At 45.6% G+C, this 19177-nt stretch overlaps 1 protein-coding gene across 2 annotated transcripts in view; it reads left to right on the top strand.

Moving 5' to 3' along the window:
• LOC147683812 (NACHT, LRR and PYD domains-containing protein 1b allele 5-like) overlaps positions 1-19177 on the top strand; it is a 213968-nt gene that overhangs the window by 36669 nt on the left and 158122 nt on the right. For both annotated transcript variants that reach the window (XM_086944210.1, XM_086944209.1), the window contains exon 4: positions 14990-15034. The gene's annotated coding sequence lies outside the window, so the exon portion shown is untranslated. The remainder of the gene's footprint in view (positions 1-14989; positions 15035-19177) is intronic.

Genomic DNA, 19177 nt, shown 5'->3' on the forward strand with positions numbered 1-19177 from the left:
TTCGATGTTTCTGCTTGGGCCACAGTTTCTTCGAAGACTGATAGTTTACTGATTGTGTTGGGCTGGGCTAGGAGGCGCAGCAGGGTTGCCCTGTTGGACTCAAAATGGGATATGGAGGATGGTGGTCTAGCTTTCCCCGATATGCAATTATTTTAGTATGCAGCATATTTACAGCACACAGCAGCTGGCGGACCCTGACAACTTTGGGAAAAGATTATTCAAGGACATGCTTGGGGGGGGGGGACGTCACTTTGGCATGCCGGTTGATGAAGGGGGTCAATCAGAATTCCTGGTCCCATACTTAGTGAGGCATATGGCCATGCTTTGGGAGACAGTATGTGGGAAGGTACTTCGTAGGGCTCCCTTTGATAGGGGAGTTAAGACTCTGGGATCTTGCATCGTTCCAGGCAATTGATGAGGATATATCCATTGAACAATGGGGGGTTGTGAGGCTGTCAGGTGGTATATAATATATATCATGGCATGGCTTTCCTCACCTTTCAGGATGCACAGGAGGCCTTTGGTGTGGGACTGGATCACTTCTTTCATTACGCCAAGCTGGAACGCACAACAAGGAAAGTGTGGACTAGCTTTCCAGCGACGACACAGCCCTCTTGGGTGCTTGGTGGATTACTCCAATGAGAAGGAAGGCACTTGATTACCTTATTTTTTAAAGCGCTCCCGGATATGTGCTGAGTACCTTATGTGGCACGTCTGGCCTGGAAAAGGGAACTGGAGAACCCCATTGTGGCTGTGGACTGAACGTGTGCATGCAAACTGGTGCCTACGGTGTCTTGTAACCATTGGTTTAAGATACTTCATTTCTAGTTTCTACACCGCACCTATGTGACCTCTAGTCAGCTGTAATAGGATGGACCCCTCTAGTGCGGCAAGATATATGCGATATGGGGAGGTGGATTCCACCTTTATGCATCTGGCCTCGGCCTGTAATGCGGTCCAAGGGTTCTGGAGGAAGGTAGTGCCTAGAATTGTAAGGGCTACAGGTCTAGCGGTCCCTCTGACACCACTGGTCTGCCTCTTGGGAGTGGCGGCAATACCAGGGGGGCGCAAGATTCCTTACAGACTTACCCGACTGGCTTCTGCGGGCTATAGGGCGAATAGCCATCTGGTGGTTGGGAGCTAGAGTACCGCTGAAGTCTTCATGGCTGAGGGATCTGCGGACCCCACCGAACTCAAAAATTACCGCCCCATCTCGCTCCTTCCATTCCCGGCCAAAGTCATCGAGAAAGCTGTCAACAACCAGCTCGCCGCCTTCCTCGAAGCCAACAAATCCCTTGACTCCTCACAATCTGGCTTCCGAGCAAAACACAGCACTGAGACCGCCCTCATCGCAGCAACAGACGACATTCGAACTCTACTGGATAATGGAGACACAGTCGCCCTCATCCTCCTCGACCTCTCTGCAGCATTCGACACAGTTTGCCACAGAACCCTTTTACAACGCCTCAATAACATCGGAATCCAAGGAAAAGCACTTGAATGGATCACCTCGTTCCTCACCGGAAGAACCCAGAGAGTCCGCCTCCCACCATTCAAGTCCGAGGCCACCGAAGTCCTCTGTGGCGTACCACAAGGATCCTCACTCAGCCCCACCCTCTTCAACGTATACATGAGCCCCCTCGCGACCATCGCACGCCAACACAACCTCAACATCATCTCTTACGCGGATGACACTCAACTAATCCTTTCTCTCACCAATGACCCCAGCACCGCCAAAACTAACCTACACGAAGGAATGAAAGAAGTTGCCGAATGGATGAAACAAAGCCGTCTGAAACTGAACTCAGACAAAACAGAAGTCCTCATCTTAGGTACATCCCCCTCTGCATGGGACGACTCCTGGTGGCCGGAAGCCCTCGGAAAAGCACCCATCCCGACAGACCACGCACGGAACCTAGGCGTCATCCTGGATTCCTCACTTTCAATGAACAGACAGGCCAACGCCGTCTCTTCATCCTGCTTCAACATTCTCCGCATGCTCAGAAAAACATTTCGCTGGATCCCCACCGAAACAAGGAAAACAGTCACCCACGCTCTGGTCACGAGCCGACTGGACTACGGAAACACCCTCTACGCGGGCACTACCGCTAAACTCCAGAAGAAACTCCAACGAATTCAAAACGCCTCAGCCAGGATCATATTAGACATCCCACGCAACGAACACATCTCTGGTCACCTTAAAGACCTCCACTGGCTACCCGTCAATAAGAGGATCACTTTCCGACTGCTAACCCACGCACACAAATCACTCTACGACATCGGACCAGAATGCCTCAACTCACGACTGTCCTTCTACACCCCCTCCCGCCAACTACGTTCTTCCAGCCAAGCCCTCGCCACCGTACCTCGCATCAACAAGACCACCATGGGAGGCAGATCCTTCTCATACCTGGCTGCTAAAACATGGAACTCACTCCCCACTTACCTTCGCCTTACCCAGAACCACCTAGCATTCAGAAAGCAACTTAAAACGTGGATATTTGACAAGTAATCCTCCTCCCCTTTCTAAGCGCCTTGATATGTAGTGCGCTATATAAATTCTCTGACTTGACTTGACTTGACTACTCACCCGCGAGGGTCTCAAGGCGCTGAGGTGGGGGGAGGGGTGCTTCTACTGCTCGAATAGCCAGGTCCTGAGTAGCCTCCTGAAGGTTAGTAGGTCCTGGGTCTGCCGTAGGAGGATGGGGAGGGTGTTCCAGGTTTTGGCGGCAAGGTGGGAGAAGAACTGCATGCACCTTTACCGCACTGATGGAGGGGCTGCGGACGGAAACATGCAGTGGGGGCCCCTGCTAGTCAAATACAATGATGAGGGGAAATACAGCTTGAACGATAGTTCAGACGGTGGGGTAGGACTTCTGCGTAATATGTGTTGTTGTACAGCTGATATGACAGCCAAGGGTGACATTGATGGTTTCTCTGCTATGAACCCGGCTCGATGGCTTGGATCTGGTAACATAATGTTCCCCATGCTGTATTCTTTTGGTGCTTATTTTTGCTGTGTACGATACTGTTTATTGCTGAGACATCACCTGATGTAGTTATGGGGGCTTTCCAGATTTTGTACTTGGTACTTTGCACTCCCTGTTTGGTTGTTTCGTGTGTGAAAATCAATAAAGCAAAGTTTATAAAAAAATTAATCGTGTTAGCCTTTGAACTAAGATGATAATGTTTTTGAAATCCATGTGACGCTCTCTTGTACATTAACAAACACAGCTTTGCGGCTTGATTTAGGAGGCTACAGACTGCATGGGGCTGTTATTGAATAAGTCATAACATGTCTTACCTCACTTGTCATTACTGCACTTTTCTGCTTTAGCTGCTTTACATCCATGTGCCCCGAGGACCTGCAATCTAAAGCTTGAAATGTAATAGTGCTTTGGATGAAAAAGTTTCAACTTCATTCTAATATTGTAAGGAAACAGTTTGAAGTCTTTTTTTTATTAACGTTTTAATGCTAGTGAAGAAATACTCCTGAAAGATTTCTTGGGTTAATTTTGCCCCTAGTAAAAACAAAGGCCTCTCTTAACCCCATTTAAATGTTGCCCTCTGTCTTCAATGGGGCGCTCAACATTCCAATGTTCTAATTCAAAGGTAGGTACAGGCTCCTTAAAAAGGAGAGGTGTGGCGCAGTGGCCAAAGTGGTTGACGCTGGAGCGTGGAGCTCACCGTTCGATCCCTGGCGCCAGTGGCAGCTCATCTCAGCACCGTGACTCTGGGTAATAGCTCACCGAATCCTTCCGATGGCCCTCAGCGCCTTGAAACCTTAAGGGGTGATATGTTTTCGATTTACAAATATGGATTATTGGAGTACATGCATCAAGGTAAGCCTTTGCGATTCCTTAATAGCAATTATTAAGGAATCACAATTGCCCATGCATGTAGGTTTCGCTAAAAAAAAAGCGATCCCTACACATTTCCTATAAGCGAATCGCAAATTGCAATTCTCTAATAGGGAATGCTTTCCTATTCATTCCTATGGGCCTAGAGGCTCATAGGAATGAATGGAAAACCATTTGCAATTTGCGATTACCAAATAGGTAATCACACATTGCGTATGCAATTTCAAGGGTGCTAGGGGGCCAAAAGGCCACCCTGATGCACCCCCAAAATTGGCATGTGTGCACATGTGGAGCACACACATTCCCCTAAGGACATTTGCGGCCCATATGGCACTTAGAAAAAAATGCAATTTTTTGAATTTTTCTGAGGAATTGCAAATTACCATCAACTTGAAGTTGATGGTAATTTGCGATTCCTTAATGCAAATTCACAACCCGAGATTGCTTCTTGCATTGCATTTAGGGAATCGCAAATTGCAATTCCCTAACTGCATTCGCAAAATAGGTAATCACACATTTTGCGATTACCTATTTTGCGAATGGCTTTGGGCTTGATGCATCCCAAATGGCTAATTACCGGTCGCAAAGGGGGCGATTCTGCGAATCGGCCCATTTGCGACGGTAATTAGTTTGATGCATGTGCCCCATTATTATTAGTGCAGTCCAGGACACGGCCTGGGAATTAATGTCACTTTGTTAAATGACCTATTTGAAACAAGGTGAAAATCTGTTTAGTGAAGTATCACTGGTGCTTACTTAAAAATAAGCATGGAAATAAAGCTTTCCGTATGATTATCAATATGAAATGACTTACGAATAGATAATTTGTGGGACAGCACATAAATACTTACGATGAACATTTGTTAATTAAAAGTGTACGCATGCAAATAAAAGGAAGGTATATTCTATGGAGCTTTTGTTATAATTAAGATTGTGCAGAGTTTGGGACGCTGCTGACCAGCATTAGCTATCCAGTTCATATCTGATGTCTGCATGAGTGTGGGTCTACTGATGCACGTGAACTGGACCCAGCCTGGGGCCAGCTTTGTTGGTGGAAGCTGGAGAAAGCCACCATGAGAAAACTGGGAAAAAATCCTAAATTTGACTGTAATAGTTTCACCTTTGTGAAAACCAGAATATGACCGCAGCTGAAGACTTTAACCTCTGCAGTAAATATTAATATGAGAAAATACCAGGTTGCTGTTCGACTTATTTGAATATTAAGAAAAACGAAATGAAAGGCGAACATTATCCAGAAAGATTGAAGCCAATTAACACATACCGGTATTAGCTGTTCCTTCCAATTTTTGTTTTGACTTGTTAAACACCAGATATATGTGATTCATAAAGATTTTGCAGTAACTGACTCTTTTAGTACTCCTGGCTTATCCTGAATTCCAGAAGTAAGCCAGGAGTACCAGACAGTGGCGTAGCAAGGACAGGTGGTACCCGGTGCGGAAAATTTATTTTCACCCCCCCCCCGCGGGTTTCACAAAATGTGAAAAAAATGTATGTTTAAAACACATATTTTTGCCATTTTGTCACCCCCCTCAGTGATGACCTCCGCGGCGGCCAGCACCCACCACACCCCCCTTCCTACGCCACTGGTACTAGAAGAGAAGTTCACACTTTCGCAGAGCAATATCGCTGCGAATTGGTCCCCATGTGTATAGTGTGATGAATAATTGTGTGCATGGACTTTTTAGAAGGAACATAACAAAGGGGAGAGGTTTCCACTGCCTCCCTTGACCGCGAGAGCACATCTGTAGGCAATTTAAGGGGAAAGGCACTCATCCAATTTTAGGGTTTTTGCTTGAAATTCCACTCGGAAAGCTGAACCCACAACGCTCTATTGGGTGACCTGAAGCCAAGGTCCTTGGCATGAGCAGAGTGTAACCCTCACAGCTGTGAAAGGAGATTTATTTCTTCCCTGTTACGACGTGATGGTGTTCAAGTAGGACTACTTTAACCCTAAAGCTCCAACCACGCATCTGTATGTCACAAATAGGACATTGAGTGGAGAAACCATGATGTTATTGAGAGTAGGCTTTACATGAATTATTTTACTTCTGTCTATGCTCGTCGAACCCTATAATAAACTTGTCTTGTAGGGCCTTGACCAGAAACTCCAATTAGAAGGGTGTCCCTGTTTTTTTCTGGTTGGTGTTTTATTGCTAAGACCTCCATTAAAAGTGGCACATTATATGGGAAACCCTGCACAACTATTTGCTAAGGGATTGCAATTATGAGGTGGGAGATGTAATGCACCTGGTAATTACCAGGTGTGATAAAGTTTGCAGTTAAAATTCGCGAGGTCAACTTGCTGGAATTTAACACAGGAAAAAGTTCCGTATTTAAAAGGCCACTCGGATTTTGATGCGATAAGCCTCAAATTCTCCCAGTTATCCCCCAAAATGTAAGAGTAGTCAATACTTACCGCTCCCATTGAATCCTGAGCACCTTGGTGGTGGATTTAAGGTGGTATGATAATTATCGCTTCCAACATGAGGCACTGATTACGAGTGACTATATATTTTAGCGCATGCTTTTTAGTTCTAGAAATTCCCCTATCGGGATATCATGTTATTTATCCCTGCAGATGTTTTGCATCGTCTATGTTGTTGTTTTGCACACCACACCTCCTTTTGCAGTGCAAGTCCTCTGGATTACGAAAGCAACCAAGTAGGGCACCAGGGGTACATTAATGATGTTTTAGGTATTTGACATAGCATGATCCTACTGTTAGTAAGCAGTAGAAAATGATTTCCTGTATAGATATTTATTGCATTTTTGGCAACTCAACCATATGATGCTGTGCATTGACCAGTGTTATGTTGTTATGTGTGTACTGTGGGTGGTGCAGGTTCAGGTCACAGAAACCAGCATGTGATTTGGAGGGCAGAGACCAGGTGTGTTGAGATAATTAAGGGGGACGGTGCTTGACAAGATTCTTTTTAGGTCTCGGCTACACACATCTTTAGCTGTCTGTTATAACCTATTACTTCCAATACATTGTATATCCTAAGATTTGCTTTTTGTGTCAGCCTCATACTCATTATTTGATAATGTTGTCACTTTCCTGCTTCAGTGGGGTGTCCTCCCTATTCGTGTGCTTCTCCTGCTCAGGAGCATTTCAGTCTCACAGTATTTTGCATGGAAGATGTATCCTCCCACTGCTGTTGTCAGATCTTGCTTCATTGCTCTGCATATGATGTACTGTTTCCCCTGCCTTAGTCTGTCCCTGCTACTCCTCCTTCCCCATCCAGTCTCTCTCCCCCTTTTCGCACCTGCCATCCGTCTGGTGGCAATATTAAATTGGTGTTCTTACCATTCCAAGATGGCCACCCATGCATGCAAATGCAAGGCATGTGCAATGGAAATCTACGAATGGACCTTGTTTTATTTTAACAAATCTCATTCAAAGATTGCCACTGCGGATATGATTGATTGATTGATTGATTGATTGGCTTTATTTCGCTATACCAATACCATAAAAGCAATACAAAAATACAATTTCATAATAATATCAAATACACTCTGTTACACATAATCGTTAAAAATAAGTACAAGAATTGATTTAAAAGGTTAATACAAGGATTAAATTGATACAGAAAGCCTTCTATTACGAATCAACCAAGACCATTTCAAAAATTTTGCGACAGCACATACAATCACAGGGGATGTGTCAGTCATTAAAGTACGCATCACCACTAGACACTGACGAATGCCCAGAAGTCTACAGAGTGGTTTAAGCCAACGAGAGCGAGGGGCACGATAATCCGGGCATTCAAAGAAGATGTGAGCCACAGACTCTATGCGAGTAGGACAAGATGCACAAAAGGGGGAAAGTTGATAAGGGCGCTTCCAGCGTGCAACCACCTCCCCTACAGGTAGGGTCCCCACACGGAACTTAAAATACAGGGTGCGGTCAAAAGGGATGGAGATGATGTCTAAATAGGGTTCATATGCCACCACATCCTTAATTCTCACAAAAGCTACTGTTGCGTTACAATGGCGTGAGTCTGAATGTAGTTTCGCAGAGACCCAGTTCCAGTACAGCTTTTTACCTGTAGCCTTTGGTGGGGCAGATTTCGTGGCCCAAGCATCGGGTAACCCTATTTCCATTAATAGTCTTTTGACATCCCTCAGCCACTTGATCCTAGACCACCCTGCCATATCCATGACCTCAGACAGAGCTTCAGCATAGGAGATCAATTTGGGCACTCGCCACAACCTCGCCCAAAGGAGCAGTGGGCGAAGCTGCGCCTGGTCCCCGATAGGTCTACAACCTAAATCCAGTAAAGCCATCAGATCTTTCAGAAACTTGATCTCCGATTTGACTATTGGGTCCAAATTGCAGGTGCCCCACTGCTCCGCCCCATATAGGGCGGCACTGACCCCTCTCGCTTTATATATTTCCACAACTGGGGCTAGAGGTTTGCTGGATGAGGAGCGTTGTTTCTTAAGTAATGCTCCTCCTACCCTTTTGTGGCCCAGTAGCATTTTGTAAATATGTGAATTCCAGGAAAGGGAATCATTGAGGCGGATACCCTGATAGTCAAATTCGGAAACTCTTTCTAATGGCTCAGAGTTCAAAGTCGGAGGCCTGCCAAGTTTCCTAGGGGGGTTCATAACCAAAAACTTAGTTTTGTCTGTGTTGATTACCAGGCCTCTCAACAGACAGAACTCCTGGAAACTATTTAAGAGGCTCTGTAGACCCATGGGGGATTTGGAAATAAGGAGAGTGTCGTCTGCAAAGAGCAGTGTAGGGATCCGTTTGCCCGCCAATGAAGGAGCGTCCGAGGCAGTTCCAAGTAGATGGTCAACCACTCCGTTTACATAAAGCGAGAACAGAGTGGGCGCTAAGACACATCCCTGACGGACGCCCCTTCCCACAGGGATTCTTTCTGTTTTTTCGCCCTTCGTGCCCCATCGCACTTGAGCAAAGTTATCATCGTGAAATTTTAACAATAAGAAAAGGATGTACGGGGGCAACCCTAGATCTAGCAGAACCTTCCATAACTTCTCCCTGGGAACCAGGTCGAAGGCAGTCTTCAGATCTATAAAGGCTAAATAAAGACTGCCCCCTCCCAGTACCACCACCTTCCAATGGAGAAGAGTTAATCTGAAGGCCTGCTCAATGGTCCCTGTGCCAGTGCATAACCCTGCTTGGAGGTCCGACAGAATGTTATTGTAGTCCATCCATTCTAGCATCCTTCGCAAGATTACCTTCCCTGCCAATTTTTGCGTGGAGTCAATTAGACTTATAGGCCTGTAGTTGGCAGGGCTGTCCCGGCACCCCTTCTTAAATATCGGGACAACCTCTGCCCCCTTCCAGGATTCCGGAATGGGCGCACCCTCCGTGATGGCGTTTAGCAGAGAAGATACGAGAATCCCCCACTCCCCGGGGCTTGCCCGTATTAGGTCACCAGGTAGGCCATTGGGCCCTGCTGCTTTCAATGGTTCCAAGGTTTTAATTGTGTCCAACACCTCTCTCGCAGTAAAAGGGGCATACTCTAATCCCATTGCAAAAAGTCCTAGCAGGGGAGTGTTGCTAGTGAGTAGATCACTTGCAACATAGAGGGATGAGAAGTGATTGAACCAGCTCTGGGGGGTAATATTACACGTCAGTAATGAACTGACTGGTCTGTCCCTGGATCTTATGAGGGCCCAGAAACCTCTAGCGTCCCTGTCCAGACTAGCTTTCCTCAAGTCCTCCCAGAAACGATCCTCCCATTCCCTCTTTGCTGCCGTCACAGTCAAAGAATAATTTTTCCTTACCAAGCGTATATCTGGCACTGACTTGCTCTTCACAGCATTGATCAAAGACCTTTTCTTCTCCCTACATTTTTTAGTGTACCATTCATAAGGGTTCTGCCTTGGTTTGGATTTTACCACGCAAGAGGCAGTGTTGGGAAGATAGAAAAGTTTGCTCAAAGCCTTAGTAGTAGCACAAAAGAGTGATGATACTTCCTCTGGACTTAACATGGAATCATCTATCCTGGACTGGGCAGAGACCAAAAGATTTGAAATGGATAGGACTTTACCTTTGTCCATGATTATCTTACTCCATTTTAAGCGCCTGCCACAGTTAGAGGGATAAAGCTCCTGGTAAACAGGAGTTGTAGGTGACACGTGGACTACCGAGTTCTCCGACCAAAAGGGGCGAAGAGCAAGGGAGAGCAAGTTGTGGTCGCTCTCTACTGAGGGGAGTACCTCCATGTCCAGCAAATGAGCCCAGGATTTGACGTCAAGAAGAATATAATCTATTCTAGACGTATGATCCACCCTATTGTAAGTATACGCTCCAGAAGGATCCAGAGACGTCCTACCATTCGTTGCCCGAAGATCAAATTCCAGGGTTAGTGAATAGATTTGGACCGCCACTTGGGACCACCTTTTGATAGGTGGCAAGGACAAAGTTGGTATACCTCTCCTGTTATCATCCTCAACAGTCCCCAAGGACTCCTCCAGCCCAAGAAGCTCACACGTACAATTAAAATCACCAGCAATTAAAACATGGGAATTATCGAGACCTCTTCTTAACCGGAATTCAAGTTCGGAGACGGTGGATGAGGGTTGGCCTCCCTTCATGCCCCAGACATAGATGCTAAAAATGTCTAGGGTTAACCCTCTCTTTGGTCCTATAAGCGATATACTCAAAAGGTCAAGGGAGTCGGTCATACGCTGGGTAACCTGGCAACCAAGTGAAATAAAAACCCATATAAGAAGACCTCCAGAGGGGCGAACTTTCCCAGAAGGGGATGGAACTGCTGGCAAGAAAAAGGATGAATAACCTACCTTGTGGCATGGCTCCCTACTCCAGGTTTCTCGGAAAATACAAATGGAGAAACCCTCCACTAAGGAGTTCCATTCTGGAACAGCCAGCTTCCTTGCGATCCCAGCAACATTCCAGCTAAGAATCTTCACAATAGGGCCAGCCACATTAGGCTCAACAAGGGAGACAGGATAAATATCCTGCCCCCTCTCGGGGATTGTGCGGGAAACTCTAGTTCCCTCCTTAGACCCACTACCAAGATTTTCACCCTGTGGCCGGGGACCCCTGCCAATAGAGATGGGTAACCTTCCACTGACAGTGGTCTCCAGGGAACATGGAACCAGCCGTGGGCTCAGACCCATGGGTGAAGAGACAACCCCAGGGGAAATATCATTTCAATAACCTATGGTCCTTCCATGGTTCCCCGGCCACAGGGTTTGCTGGTTGGGCACAAGGAAGGGATCAAATCCGGGGGGTACAAAATTAAGATAACATCTTGTATCTGGGGCAGGACCAAGGTGGTTGCTGACTGTTCTTGGATAAAAAAAGGTCAGGTCAACTACTCCAATGCCAGAGCTGCTGACACCTAGATTCTGATTAGAGATTTGTAAGGCTACCCTGGGATCCTTAAAATTAACTACTACACAGTCCCCCTCAAAACTCTTGCGTCCCCTACCTACCCAACCTACCCTTCTAACACCTAGGATCAGCCCATCAAGTTCCCTTGGCAGCGGTCTGTTTATCCTTAACCAGTGCATGGTTTTATTTTTTGACATCTGGAAGGATTCTTGCTGCCCGGCCAACAGTGGTGGAACGTTGGTAAGAATGGCAACAAAGGGATGGCATTCTGGGGGCAGATTCATAGGAGGTATTCTACGGGCAACTTTAGGAGGGGAAGTGTCAGGCTGCCTAATTACAGGCGGAGCTAGACAAGTCTTGGTGGTTTGGGCTGGATCATGGCAATTGGTGATTCCAGAGTGCTTTGATTTAGATGTATCGATAGTGCCCATTACCTCGGGTGCCAGTTGCTTCTTAGGTTGGGATTTATTCGCCCTTGATTGGTATGATGAGTGGGGATTATTCTTGTGATTTTGAACTGAAGGACGAGACCCCCCTTTGGTGGAAACAACAGGAGGATGTAAAGGTTCTAGACTTGCTACCCCACTAGCCATTCCACTTATATTGGAGGAGTCTTGTGGAGTGGTAGAGCTCATCCTATCCACTTGAGTCCCCCCATTGCCACTATCCCCAGTCCTAGAATGTAATTTAATAAGGGATTTGGTTGAAAATAAGTTGTCTAGGGTTGCTTGTTCAAAGCTATCCAGACGTTCCCCTAACCTTTTCACTCGTTCTACAATAGGGGTCAGTAGAGATTTCATCAATTTCTCAATCTGCCTGAGTAAAGGAGTATCTGGGGAAATGATCTCAGCAGATGCCATCGTCAGAATATCATTTGGATTGCCTAGTGGATTCTCAGAGGACACCTCTCCCTTGTCAGCCTGGACCCCTCCTAAACCAGCCCCTTTGACCTTATGAGAAGCTCCCACTCCTATGCCAATTCCTAGTTTCCTAGTTTTCTTATGGGGTTTAAAGTGACAGCTTTTTCGGGGACTAGTAATCCTTTTCCTTTTGTTATGGGGATTCTTAGGAGCTGCGGGAGGTGGTGTGCCTAGTAAAACAATAGTTCAATCATTAACAGGAGTAATATTATCAATAGGCGTAGGTGGAAGTATGTTTGTAGACACTGAGGCCGGTAGCTCGTTACAGGTCTGCAGGTCTAGACCTAACATACTTTCCGCCACAACTGAGCTAGGCAACAGGGATAAATCAAGGGACTTTTCCAGGGGTAAACCAACAGTGGAATCTAACTCAATTGTGAGCGGAGATGGAGGGACCGAGACTAAGGAACCTAGGGGTGTCCGCTTCTCTATGGGAAGTTTGAGTAGTTCGATAGATTGCCTACGTTCAGAGCGTTTCTCTGCTAGGGCGATCTCTCTATCGATATCACGGGCAGCCCTAGTAAAGTACTTATCTAAAGGACCCAGAATGGCAACCCCTACCGTAGGTGGAAGGGGATTTAAAATGGGAGTAGTAGGGGGTGAGGACATGTTTAGCGATATTAACAATACAAGGAAAGGGCAGGACGTTTACAATTTACAACGGAATCACTCTGCTAAAGGAATGATAGCTCAATACTTCAACACTATTCCAGCCGAAGCTTAACAAGGAGTTAGAGTGGGCCCAGCCCAGCCTCCTGCGGCCCCTGACGGCCACAGGCGGTCCCGCCCTTGTCCCGGGCTTTGCCCGGGCGCTCCCGCGCAGCGGGTATGGTACGTGTTTAAAATAGGGCCCTTGTTAGGTGGGGCGGGGTAAGCAGGGAGAGCGGCCCAGGTGATACTGATTCGGGCAGCGAGGACTCCTGGGAAATGCAGTCCCGGTCCCGCTGCTCGCAGCCCTGCCTGCAACCCACTCACCCACAGCAGACTCCAAGAGGTCACCAGTTCCAATGTCCACACAACACGAAGCGGGACCCGCGAAGCGGGTACCGCGAGGCGCAGCACTAGAGTCCAAGGAGCTAAGCACAGGGTCCCGGCAGGTAGGATAAGTTCAGCAAAGCGTCCCGCATTCAATCCTAGGGCAGGGAATTTTAAAGATCGTTGGTGGGGCGGGGCAAGCAGGGAGAGCGGGCCAGGTGATACTGATTCGGGCAGCGAGGACTCCTGGGAAATGCAGTCCTGGTCCCGCTGCTCGCAGCCCTGCCTGCAACCCACTCACCCACAGCAGACTCCAAGAGGTCACCAGTTCCAATGTCCACACAACACGAAGCGGGACCCGCGAAGCGGGTACCGTGAGGCGCATCACTAGAGTCCAAGGAGCTAAGCACAGGGTCCCGGCAGGTAGGATAAGTTCAGCAAAGCGTCCCGCATTCAATCCTGGGGCAGGGAATTTTAAAGATCGTTGGTGGGGCGGGGCAAGCAGGGAGAGCGGCCCAGGTGATACTGATTCGGGCAGCGAGGACTCCTGGGAAATGCAGTCCCGGTCCCGCTGCTTGCAGCCCTGCCTGCAACCCACTCACCCAACGCAGACTCCAAGAGGTCACCAGTTCCAATGTCCACACAACACGAAGCGGGACCCGCAGCACTAGAGTCCAAGGAGCTAAGCACAGGGTCCCGGCAGGTAGGATAAGTTCAGCAAAGCGTCCCCGGATATGTGTGCATCCACAGCAATAATTTTTAATGGGATTTATTGCAATTAAATACAATAGAAGGTGGCAATTGTGACAGCAAGTGCATCCTAAGCGGTAATATTTTAATTCATTTTCCTATGTTTTAAAAACCCATTCTAAAAGCATTGCTGTGAATGTGCATATTTGTGGCTGTTCTCCATGACAACATATTTTGTCAAAGCCAAGGCTGATACCTATTTACTTTAGACAATGCTTGCTTATGCTGCATATAGTTCTTCAGGTTTTTTAATTAAAGTTTACATTAAACACATTTACAGTACTCCAATATTTGGAAAACTCTGCTATTTTCTGTAAGTCAGTAGATGTGCTCAAGTGCTGAGTGAGCCTTGGTAAAATGTATTATGCGCCACCAATGCTTAATTTGAGCCTGTTCTTTCCGGTGCTCAGCACTGGCACTTAATTGTCAGCACCAGCGCTTGTGACAGTCTGCCAGAGGGTGCTGCTGTCTTATTAATTCAGAGCTGACCACAACAACAGTTAATTATGAATTCAATATTTATAAAAAAATTACTATTACCTGCTGGTGGCCAAAATAGTCTGAATTGTCACACGTGTAAGAGTGTGATGGTTAGCAGTTGTGTTGTTACTGGCATTGGCAGCATGGCAGGGGCAGGTACAAGCTGCAGTGGTCTCTTGACGAGAGTCCTGGCACTTATTTTTTTTTTTTTGGACAAATTAAGCACTGTGTGCCACTCTCGTTCTTGTAGCCTAACATTGTCAGAGCATGACGACGGTGCATCCTCTACCAGGTCAAGGCTGCAGGGCACTTAAAATCAATGCATTTGAATGAGATTTGGAATTGAGCTTTATTGATGACTATAACACTCACCACTTTGCTACTTGAGTGTCTATACATTACTAGAAGCTTGTGTGCAAAATATCTCATTTTAAGTTTCCTTAACTAATGTAAACAGGTTACAGATTTCTAGTTGTCTGGCATTATTATTTATACATGGTGTGGTATTGATAGCTAATGAAACTGGCATTTGATCAGTGTGAGACCCAGTGGTGTAATCTTGAAATTGTAGAGCCACTATATCGATAAACATATCTTTTCCTACCATTCTGTTGTAGTATTGACTAATAAAGTGTTTATTTTATTAGATGATAGCAGCTCAGGGAGCTCGGAAACTTCAGAAAATGAATCTGGTAAGTCTGCTGTTACATTTACATTGTTTACACTCTCTTATAATGCCTGTTTAAATGCCTGCAAGAAACATCTCAAGCAAATAGTGAACTTTTGTTGGCAAATTTGTGTTTGGTAATTAGATGTTGACACACACGTCCCTCTGTTACTCTGTTTGCTATGCAAATTTTCCTTTCTTTCTGGAGAATCTCCAGTATAAACATACATTGCCTCATATGTTTACATCTTCATTTTGTTTGCTAGATGTGGAATGTTTGATCTTAGTAGTGTTTTGAACTATAGTTTAGATTCGACAGCTTTACTCTTATTTCCTTCTGTCCAACATTTGTTTAGTTTATTCTTAACCCCTTGCCTGCTGATGACGAGCCCAGCTCGTCATGAGGCATGGTGGAGCTGTGCTCATGACGAGCTGGGCTCATCATAATGGCCCCGCCACTCCCTGTGCGGACGTTCTACGGGAGTGGACGGAGTCATGACGAGCCCAGCTCGTCATGGGCACAGCTGCACTGTGCCTCATGACGAGCCCAGCTCGTCATGAGCGCCGTGGTGCTGCACACGGCCCCTTTGTAGGTTGCAAGGGAATATATCAAAGATTTGCAATTCTTTTGTTGGGTGCAACGCTTTGCATGTTTATCCTCTAAGTGTGTGAGTGATTGCTGCTGGCAGGGTAGATAGAGACCGACCCAGGTCTCAGCTCCTGCACTCATAGTTGTTAGCTAGTATTCGCAGAAAGAATCTTTGCGGATGATTTTTGATGGGGCAGGATTTTGTGCGGACCACCACTTTGCACTGTCCTTAATTAGTAAATCCGGCAGAGTGCACAGAATTAGTAAGGTGCAAACAGGAGCCAGTGGTAAAACTGGCCGAAGGTGAATAACCATGTAGCATTATATGGCATGAACATTTTTGCAGCAACCATCACAAGAGCTTACCCTGTTTTTGCTTTATCTTGAAAAAGTACTGTAGTATTTGGAATGGCTTCCAATTAGTCAGAGGTGAGAGTTCCAAGGAACGAGCAATGTTCAGAAAAGTCTCATGAGGAGAAGGAGGAACAGATATGGTTGACAAGAAATAAGAAGGTACAGATTTGGACTATGTAAGATGACTGGCCCATGTTTGACATGTTTGTGCCCCATTGTGCCCAGCCGGGTCTATGGGGCATTCATCAGGATGGAAAAAACAGTACTTACACTATTTGTGCAGTAACTACAGTGGGTCTTGTGTTCCACTTAATTCTGGGCGAGGTTATATTGTGCCTCTTCAGCCCTTCACACTTGCTTCAGTATTCCGGAGCCGCTCTTCGCATATAGCTGTCTTGTGCTGACTCTGCGCCCGGAAGTGATGAATACCCCATAGACCCGGCTGGGCACAATGGGGCAGAAACATGTCGATTAAATGATTAATAGATGTATAGTGGATCCTGTAACAAGATCCTCATATATACACACTATCATTTTTAAGAACTTCCCTCATCCACGTCTGAATTAAAGTTTTTATTTGGGATGAGGGTTTGTTTTTTACTCACTTTACGTATGAGTATGGTCTATCATCTATCCCTGGACACTACTGCGTTGTCCAGTGGTTGCCTCAGGCTTGAGGCATGCATACGACACACAAAAAACCCAATGATGATGCAATAACGCATTAGTGTAGGCGGAGAACCAAGATATACAGCCAACGTTTCTACAATGCATGTATGAGGGTTTTTTTTATTAAGAGAGATAGAGAACCTTGGTAACGCAGTTACAAGTTGTCCATTCCCGCCTTCTTTTTGATTAATGAGAACTTACACGAGGAAACAGAATGGACAAATGAATTTCTTCCTCCCTACCTGGTGATTTTGACTACATTTATTTTAAACACCATACAGATGCCAGTTACATTAAAATAAGTATGACATCTGGAATGACCTTTTTAACCTCACTTTTTTTGTAAGGTCCCCCACTTAGCTTAAGAAGTGCATTCCTTTCTTCAGGTGTATGCCCGCCCTCTATCAAACCAAGTTTTTAGAGGGCGAGGACTGGTCAATGATGAAGCATGACACCAGGTGGTGTGTGATACCAGTCTTTCACTTTTTGTGAGATGCCTGCACCCACAAGTTAACACTATATCACTTAGGTCATCATACTAGGAGCGGCACTTTTTGTGTTAAACATTGCAGTTTGGAGGCTGCCTACTCCTAGTGCCTCTAGTTCCCTTCTCCAGGTCTTCCCTGAGGTTTTGTGGTTAAAAACCAAATGTACACAACCTTGTTGCAATATGTGGTCAAACGTACCGGCCAATCCTAGTAACCCTGGGAGTGGTAAAGCCCTGCAGAGTGCAGGGGCTGTCAATATGATGATCAAATGAATATTTCACAGGGAGCTGTGAAATTGTTTTTATATTTCAGAGTTCCCTATGAAGTAATAGGTTGTATACCTCTGCAATTTGTACAATAAATATATACCCGTACATATAAATATTGCTATAGCTTGCTAACGAGAATTCTTTACCACTACACAGTAGTCTAAAGCGCTTGTTCCTCAAATTCATTTCGAAGAGGCAGTGGTAAATGTAAATGACGGGTTAGTGGGGGGTGGAAGCGTCCTAAAAGGTATTTTAACCAATGTAGAATTTTTTGTTGTCTTAACTGCCTTTTCTCTATGTCAGCAAAGCAAAGCTAGCATTTTTTATTCAAGAAGCATATCTGTAACAAATATTTAGGCAAGCACACAGTTTGTGGTTTTCTTTCTGGCCAGCACTTCCTCCAAATTCTCCCAAGGAACGATAGTCAAGCAAAGATTGTTCTTACTTCTCACTATAGAAAACTTATTCCCCAAACCATTTTCACAAAACAGTCTTTTTTGAATAATTGGAAATGCTGACTCTGGATAGAGGCAATGAACATGAGATAAGTTCACTCTCCTTTACGTGTTTGAAACTCGACCAATGTTAAGACACCCACTTGCCCGAGTCACCAGGTGCAGTTTATTATGTCAAATTCAAATTTCACCAAGTTTCTGAACAAGTGTAACTCCAAAGTTTCTGGTCTTATGCCAAAGGTTGTGACAGTCTGTGGGTATCTGTGGCGTCCAGGCCCTTCCTGCCTCCGCCATCTGGCTGGCCTCCAGATGTCTCTGTCTAAACATTGAGAAAACAAGAATCATTTATTTTCTAACTTAGTGTTTCATTTCATCATTTTCGGTATTTTTGTTTTTCAATATCAGTTTCTTCCTCGTGTTAGCAACTTGCGTTGCACCTTAAGTGTGCTGTTTGGAATCCCCCTTATTCTGGCGATTAAACTGGCAATAAACACCCTAACTCTTCAGTGGGTACATTTCAGTTGTTCGAGTTGCTTTAATCACACATGCACGTGCACACAGAGACATATGCACACATGCATGTAGGGACAGCTCCACCACCACCAACCACCCACCCACCCACCCTCCTCCTCCTCATCATGTGGGATTTTTCCATCTTTCCCTTTTTTTTCTGCCCAAATGAAAGTCTGCTCACTATTGCGTTTCCCTTTCTCTAAAAATGCATTTCCCTTTTCACTCAAAACGATTTTGACTTCTGAGATAGTAAACAATACCAGCATTAATTTGTGTTTATGATTGTATCATGAAAAAAACGAATTTATAAAGTTTTTCTGTTACAAACTACATCGACGAGGGTCTTTGTAGAGTTGAGCAAAGCGCAAGATTTATTTGGAATTGTCTTTCTCAGAATCACTGGCCTTGGGTTTGGTCAAACCGTCCAGTAATGGGAGGCGTATTTCTAGACAGAACCCACGCATCCCTCTGACCGCACAGGATGTTAAACAGAGAAAAGAGGCATGCTCCCAGAATCTGTCAAGATGCATAAGGAGACCACGACCTCTGTCTCTCTCTCCATCACACGTGGACCTATAACTGACTGATGTACAGGCAGCTTGTGAAAAATACAGAAATGCAAACTACACCTACCAAGACCCAAAAATGCACAATGATTGGCATGCAGATAATCTTCATCAAACACTGGCCTGTAAATATGCAAAAAAAGTGAAGCTCCCACTTAAATCTAACTTGGTCTCCCAATGGGTGGAAAGGGAATATGTTTACATTTGGAAACTTTAATCGGGTGGCCATTTTCCCAAGTAGGGATTTTTGTACCCTTTTCATTTT

The sequence above is a fragment of the Lissotriton vulgaris genome, chromosome 11 (assembly GCF_964263255.1).
Source record: "Lissotriton vulgaris chromosome 11, aLisVul1.2, whole genome shotgun sequence".
Classification (NCBI taxonomy): Eukaryota; Metazoa; Chordata; class Amphibia; order Caudata; family Salamandridae; genus Lissotriton; species Lissotriton vulgaris.